Raw genomic sequence first — 7,729 nt, 5'->3', positions numbered from 1 at the left:
ATTAGGGTCTAGGGTTCGAGGCCTGTGTTCGACCAGGAACCAAGCTGTCCTTTCATGGTCCCACAGCCCTTCGTTTGCCCATAGGGATTCCAGCCTCTTTCCCTCAATTGCAGGAGACAGCTTCCCACTGCTCACACACCCAAAGAAGCCATTGACAGGGTGCCAGTCACCTCACATTTCCTGCCAACAAAGTGCTCTGTGAAGGTCCAGGAGGCCTCACTGCTCTCTCAGGCAATGATGTCAAGCCCCCCAAAATTTGCACGAATACCATACAAGGTTTTTCTTTTGTATGCAATGATCAGATGATCCATCTTGAAGCAAGGGTCAACTAGTCATCTGCCTACCAGGTTCAGCCCTGTAGAACCATCATAACCAGATCTTGGCAGGGATTAAACATCTCTGGCTCCTCCTTACACTTGACCAACCAATACACAGGTTGGGGCTGGACACAGAGGACAAAGGGCAACCCTGGCATTCCTTTATAAGGTGGTAGAATCAAAGCTTGCAGCTTCCAGATCCTAGGTGTTGTGCAGAATGTTGTTCATTGGTCTTTAGGAAGTCTGGGCAGCAGCAGGGCAGCCATGGAGCTGCTAACTGGAATTGGACTGTGGCCTCTGGCCATATTCACAGTCATCTTCATATTACTGGTGGACCTGATGCACCGGCGCCAGCGCTGGCATTCTCGATACCCACCGGGCCCTGTGCCATGGCCTGTGCTGGGTAACCTGCTCCAGATGGACCTAGATAACATGCCATACAGCCTGTACAAGGTGAGTGACTTAGTGGTGGATGATAACTGAGGGTATGGTGTCTGTAGCAGCACATATTTGTGGTAAAGCCACAGGTCAGACAGAAATCCAGTCCGCAAGAGTGGACAGGCTTAATAATTTTTTCATGGCAACCACTGAGACTTTCTAGGGCAAAAGTTTTGCAGATCAAAGTCAAGTAGGTAAACCAGGATGTGACAGCAGGGTTCAGTCTGGTTGGACAAGGCAGCAGTCATAGAGGTCCCAAGTACCTTATAGTCCTGAAGATGAGGTCTAAGCATGGAGGTCTAGTATAGCATGTCAGTCAGGACACCGAGTAGAGAGAGGGGCTGTGGCTGCCTGAATCTCTTGATGCTGTGTGCTCTCTGGCCTCACTCCCCATTTTGAGGAATCAGAGTTTCTTCATGTGTGTTGACATGCTAAGGGGCCCCAATACAGTTTTCTGGCTCAAGCAAGGTCACTATGTGGTGTCACATCTACTATGATTCCTTTTCTGAACTTAAAGTATAAAATGCCACAGTGGTAGCCATCCACATGTTGGGGACTGAGCTCAGTGAAGAGCAGTTTCCCAGGATATATGAGTACCAAGGTTCAATGACAAGCAAGAAGCACATGTGCGCACGCGCACCCCCCCCCCCCACACACACACAGAAAAACACTTGCAAATATACCTTCACAAACCTGCATGTAGATGGACACCAACATGCCACACACACATATGCACTAGAACCTGCATGTGCACAGTCATCACCTTGCCTATGTTTGCACAGTGAGCCTGGTTCTATGACCTGTGAGGACATCTACTTTTTATGTTCTTTGTCTCTCTACTTCAGCTTCAAAACCGCTATGGTGACGTGTTCAGCCTGCAGATGGTCTGGAAGCCTGTGGTCGTGATTAATGGACTGAAGGTGGTTCGGGATGTGCTGGTTACCAGTGGAGAAGGCACTGCTGACCGACCTGAAACACCCATCTTTCAACACTTAGGCTATGGGCACAGAGCAAAAGGCAAAATGGTGTGGGGGCAGAGATGGGATCATAACCAGACATTTGAGACAGTGAGCAGAGGAAGTCAGGACATGATGCAGGTAGTGATGGAGTTAACAATCCAACAAAATTCCCTGAAATCCACTGTGGAGCCTCCTGGGCATCCTGGACAATGGTGGTATAGAGCTGTGATTGGGAGGAAGGGTGAGATTATGGGGGACACTAATCCCAGAGAAGAGAAATGAAGAGGGCAGATGGCAGCACAGCCAGGTGTCCTTGCTTACACACAGATGTGTCTGCAGGTGTGGCTTTTGCACCTTATGGGCCTGAGTGGAGAGAGCAGAAGCGATTCTCTGTGTCCATGCTGCGCAACTTTGGACTAGGCAAGAAATCGCTGGAGCAGTAGGTGACAGAGGAGGCTGGCCACCTCTGTGATGCCTTCACCGCCCAGGCTGGTGAGCGATGGCTGTAGACTGCAAGTTGGGACCAGAAAATAGGAACAATATCCTGACTTGTACTTGCATCTGTACTTCCAGGGAGTCCCTTCAATCCTTACACTCTCCTGAACAAAGCTGTGTGCAATGCAATTGCCTCTCTCATTTATGCCTGTCGCTTTGAGTATGGAGACCATGATATTATCAAGATGACAAATGTATTGAACGAAAACATGGGAGAGAATACTGGCTTGATTCCTGAGGTAGGAGGTTCAAGGGCAGCCTGCATTCCTGCTTCTCAGAGGAGGATGTAGACAGTGGATTTGAAAAGGAGACATCTAGAAGTGTCAACCATAGGAATAGAATCCTGGTGCTTGATAAGCCTGCAGCAACGGGAGGGGAGAAGTGGACCAAGGTCATGGCTTCTAAAAGCTGAAAACCTGGCATTCTGCCCACATGAAAGCCACCAACACCTGTGAGATTTCCCTGTAAAATAGTCTCTTGTCCACCACAGGGTTAGAGCCTGAAGGCTAGAACTAAGGAGGAGTGAGGTGATGAAAGGGAACAAATAGGGCCTGTGTCCACCATGGAAGAGGCTGGAAACTAAGACTGGCTGAGATCAAAACTACATCAATGTACCCAGGATCCAGAGAGATGGTCAGAGATGGCACTTGAGTTTCATTCCTGGAAGCCATGTAGTAAGGTTACTGACTCTCTATAGTTTTCCCTGACCTCAACATCTTTGTTGTGGCAACAACATTTCTCACACCATATGCACATGAACACACATTGAAATGATAATGATTATTATTATTAGAAATCTTATATGCTCAACTTATTAGATTAAAGGCAGCAGGAAGTCCTGGCACTTTCTCTGGCTGTTACAGGTTCTGAACACATTTCCAATTCTCCTGTGCATCCCTGGGTTGGTTGACAAAGTCTTCCCTGGGCAAAAGATACTTGTCACCATGGTAGATAAGCTGGTGACTGAGCACAAGAGAACCTGAGACTCTGAGCAGCCACCTCGAGACCTGACTGATGCCTTTCTGGCTGAGATGGAGAAGGTGAGAAACTGGATCTGGTGTCCATCGTGTTGTGGAGTTATCAGGGTCACTGTGGGGCGTCTTACTCTCTATTCTGAGTCCACTGTCTTGCTCTGGCCCAGGCCAAAGGGAACCCTGAGAGTAGCTTCAATGATGCAAATCTACGTATGGTTGTCCTTGACCTGTTTGGTGCTGGGATTCTGACCACTACAAGCACTCTGACCTGGGCTCTGCTGCTCATGATCCTGCATCCGGATGTGCAGAGTAAGTCTACTTGGGCCTGGGAAGGAAGGAGGAGAGGGAAGACACAATCTCCTTAAGCCTTCTTGGGACTTCTGTGGCTTCCAATACTGGTTTGACCCAGACTCCAGCAAGGGTGATGGCCATCTTTCTCCCATGGGTTCAGCCATTACCATAGAGGTAGTGGAGGAACAAAAGTCACTTCTCTAGTGTTCCTTAACTGAAGGGATGTTGTCCTTCCAGCTCAAGTACAACAGGAAATCGATGAGGTCATAGGGCAGGCACGGTGTCCAGAGATGGCAGACCAGGCCCGCATGCCCTACACCAATGCTGTCATCCATGAGGTGCAGCGCTTTGCAGACATTGTCCCAATGAACTTGCCACACAAGACTTTTTGTGACATTGAAGTGGAGGGCTTTCTTATCCCCAAGGTAGGCCTGGGTCCCTACAATGTCTAGTCAGTGTTGCCAGCTAGCCAGTGGCCTGAGCTGCCCAGTTAAGAAGAACTGGAATTTAGGCAACCCAATTCTCAAGTCCACAGAACCAACTTCCCCTGGGTTAAGTATGGGAAGAGAAACAACAGCAAGAACTGTACAGTAGAATCCACAGCTAGAAAGATAAGTAAGGTAAAATATGACAGAAGTGGTTATAACAGCCACGACCTACCAATATAGGTGACAGTGTGTGTACATCTGTCACTTGTCACTTATCCCTGTCATAGTATTAATGAAAGCTGAGACGCATCCTGGGCTGAATTTATATGAAAGTATCCCGTGTGTGGTAGAGATTGTGCATATGATCCTGGTGACCAGGGTCTAGGCAGCTGAACTCCAGTCCTGTTCACACCATGTGCCTCCTGCCAGGGAACAACCCTCATCCCCAACCTGTCCTCCGTGCTGAAGGATGAGACTGTCTGGGAGAAGCCCCTGTGCTTCCATCCTGAACACTTCCTAGATGCCCAGGGCCACTTTGTGAAGCATGAGGCCTTCATGCCATTCTCAGCAGGTGCCTCTGGGGTGCTTGGCTGCTTGTGTGTCCCTGGGGTGCCTTGGAGAGTGGAGCCCCAATCAAGTGCCAGACTGACTGAGCCCCTCTACTACCCACAGGCCGCCGGGCATGCCTGGGGGAGCCCCTGGCTCGCATGGAGCTCTTCCTCTTCTTCACGTGCCTCCTGCAGTGCTTTAGCTTCTCGGTGCCAGCAGGACAGCACTGGCCCAGCGACCGTGGTATTTATGCATTGCCGGTTACTCCAGAGCCTTACCAGCTCTGTGCAGAGGCTCGCTAGCAGAAGCAGTGGCTCCATCCTTCCACCCAGTGTGGTCTACTAATGTCTAATAAACAAGTTCTCTATCTGCAACTCAGATTCCCAGTCCAATCCCCACCCTTGTCTCAACTGTGTCCAATACACCAGTCTACAATCCTTCTTGTCCCTCTGCCTCAGGCCCACCTATGAACAACTTTAATGTGTTGAGAATAGAGTTTATTACTGCAGGAGCGGTGGCCTTCAGCAAAGCACATGGGAGGACGAAGTAAGAAGAATAAAAGTTCAAGGCCTGCATTGGCTACATAGCCTGGAGTTCTTAATGAGACCCTTCTTAGAAAGAGGAAGAGTAGGTCATCATCAGGAGAGTAGAAAGGAGTAAAGAGGAGGGAATGAAAGGTAAGAGAAAGGGAATCATTCAGATAACATAGGAGGAGAGCTAGTTGTGCTGATGTTCTTGGCTTGACACTGTATCACACAAAAGACCTACCAATGGCTGCTGGGTTTGTCACACACTGCAAACTGAAGTCAGACTCAAGGGTTACAGTGAAGAAAGTGTGAGTGGCTTGTGCTGGAAATCAGCATAATTCTTGTTCTTGTGACAATGTTGACATAGGTTCGCAAGACCCCGAAGAGGCACAAATGGTGGTTAAGTCTGCTCTCACAACTAGAAAAGCTGCTGTCTTCACACTCAGTCAAAGGATATGGGGGAAATCTGCTGAAGCAAATGGGGGCAGGTCAGACTTCAGGAAGATGGGAAAGATCCCACTGTTCTTCTGGCAATACCTGTGTAGATGGAGAAGTGTCCTCCCCGAAACCATGTGTGACAAATGTAGTTGATGCTACTCACTAGGAAAGTTCACATGTTTTGGAGTCTTGAAAGATTATGTATTTGGTGGGGCTCTGGGGGACAGTTCAAGAGACATGTGACACTCCACAAGGCTCCTTTTAGACTACATATAATTTGAGGCCAGCCTACAGCATCCCAAGACCCTGACCTATATAGCCCGCCTTGAAACATAGTTATATATAGACACTGATTTTGTTTTTGCTTTTGTGAAAAGCAAAATGTTCTGACCATGCTGGAGAAAGTATACTTCACAGAATCCCTCCTTGTTACATATTTTTACCACACACTCCTCTTCATCCCACTTCTCCCCTTTATTGTTATTGTATATCGATGGGTATTTTCCAGCATGCATGCAGTGTGCACAGAGGATAGAATAGAGTATGAGATCTCCAGAAACTTGAGTTCAATTAGTTGTTAATCATCCTGTGGGTGCTGGGAGTGAAGCCTGGGTCCAGTGTAAGAGAAGCCAGTTCTCTTTGCTGCTGAATGTTGTCTATAGACCTCCTTTCCCCTCTTTTTAATGGTGCTGGAAAGTCTTACTCTAGTCTGGGGTAATTTCCTTTAGCTCCTTAAAGATCACAATGTGGCCTGTAAAATGAGTGGTTCATGATCATGCCCCGTGGAACAAGAGTTCACTGGATACTTATGCCCTATGCCCACAGTGTCATCTTAAAATAACCAGTTTACATACTTCCTATTGATTCAGCTGTGTGTCTGATGCCCTCCAATGAATCAGCATGAGGAGGGGAATGGAGGAGAAGAGGAGAAAAACTAGAAAGCAAACCTTCCTAGAGGACTTTGTTCTCTCCCAGCACCCAGACTGAGAGAAAACACAGGAGCTCAACTCAGGGCAGAAGACAAAAGATAACCTTACCTCCTTTATTGATGATCACATCCAGGTGGCAGTAAGAGGTCTCCTTCTTGATCTTAGGTGGCTGTGGTGGTTGATATGAGATGTTTCCAGAAAGACCTATGAGCAGTGATGTGCCCATTAGGTAGCTGACTGGAGAGGAACTGAGGTCATATTCATGGCCCCTTTCTTCTTCTGGTCCACCGGATGCACTGATGCAAGTTCTGGAATTCTAGCTGCCTCCAGGCCACAGCCAAAAACATACATGACAACATGCAGTGTGTGACATTAATGAGCATGCCATATGACTTGAACGCACAGAAAGATGTTGGTATGAAGAGAAACAGAATCATAGCACCTGTAGCTACATCCAATGGTGCTGAAGCTGAAGGATAGACATGGAGCTGCATAGTTTCCTGGTGACAGGCACTGCAGGATCTTCAGACACTTTGCATTATCTCAGTGCAAAGTATGCACAGAAATACTAGAAAGTGAAGGAGGACATGAGAGTTGGCTTGGCCTATGTTTGCAAAAGGCAGAAGGCATGGAGATGCAAGTTTCTTCTGCTTGCACTAATGGATGAGGTCTTGAGGGTATTTAAGAGAGACAAGGATCTAATATAGAATTTTAGTCAAGAAATCAAAGGGAGGAAGGTACTGTGTGGTCTTGGATCTCACTGTCTGCCTCAAGACACCTGACTTTATGTATACGTAGTAGGAAGCTAAGAGACCCTATGACCATTTCCAGGCTCTGCTAAGGTGGTCATATCTGAGATGACCTAGAAAATGTGACATTCCTAGCCACAAGGTCTAGATCTCAGGCTCTGAATGTAGATCAGTGATAGAGCATTTGCACAACACCTGTGAGGGCCCAGGGACAATAAATATCAAACAGCAGTACATCCCTAACTAATACAGAAATTGGGTCCAGGGACTGACTGGGGTATTGCCATTATAGGCCTAACCATGCTTTTATCTAGAAGAATGTGGATTTTGGGACTTGGGATTTGGAAAGCAGTGGAATGATTTACATGGAGTTTAATGGGCTATCCTAGTAAGCATATGCAAGACATTGTTGCTGAGATTGATTTGAACTGTGAAGTCCTGGCTCCAGATGGTTTAGAGGAAAAGAATTTCAGTATGTGGCCTAGAGGCAGTTTGGTAGTATTTTGGTGAAAAATGTGGCTGCTCCTTGTCCATGTTTGAAGAGTCTACCTGAGGCTAAGGTAGAGAGATTTACATTAATTAAATTGACAAAGGAAATCTCAAAAAACCACAGCAGAGACTTTGTTCTCCGGTTT

General features: G+C 47.3%; 1 pseudogene across 1 annotated transcript; it reads left to right on the top strand.

The window, feature by feature from the left end:
• Positions 1–491: 491 nt before the first annotated feature.
• On the top strand, positions 492–4,825 carry LOC117718593 (cytochrome P450 2D3-like; annotated as a pseudogene). The gene is made up of 9 exons (XR_013103388.1): positions 492–770; positions 1,601–1,772; positions 2,054–2,206; positions 2,288–2,448; positions 3,073–3,249; positions 3,351–3,492; positions 3,712–3,899; positions 4,332–4,473; positions 4,575–4,825. The product of XR_013103388.1 is annotated as a cytochrome P450 2D3-like (transcript).
• Positions 4,826–7,729: the final 2,904 nt, after the last annotated feature.

This window comes from Arvicanthis niloticus, chromosome 13, assembly GCF_011762505.2.
Source record: "Arvicanthis niloticus isolate mArvNil1 chromosome 13, mArvNil1.pat.X, whole genome shotgun sequence".
In the NCBI taxonomy this organism is placed as follows: Eukaryota; Metazoa; Chordata; class Mammalia; order Rodentia; family Muridae; genus Arvicanthis; species Arvicanthis niloticus.
The sequence above is the reverse complement of the archived record's forward strand: the minus strand, read 5'-3'. Positions and strand labels throughout refer to the sequence as shown.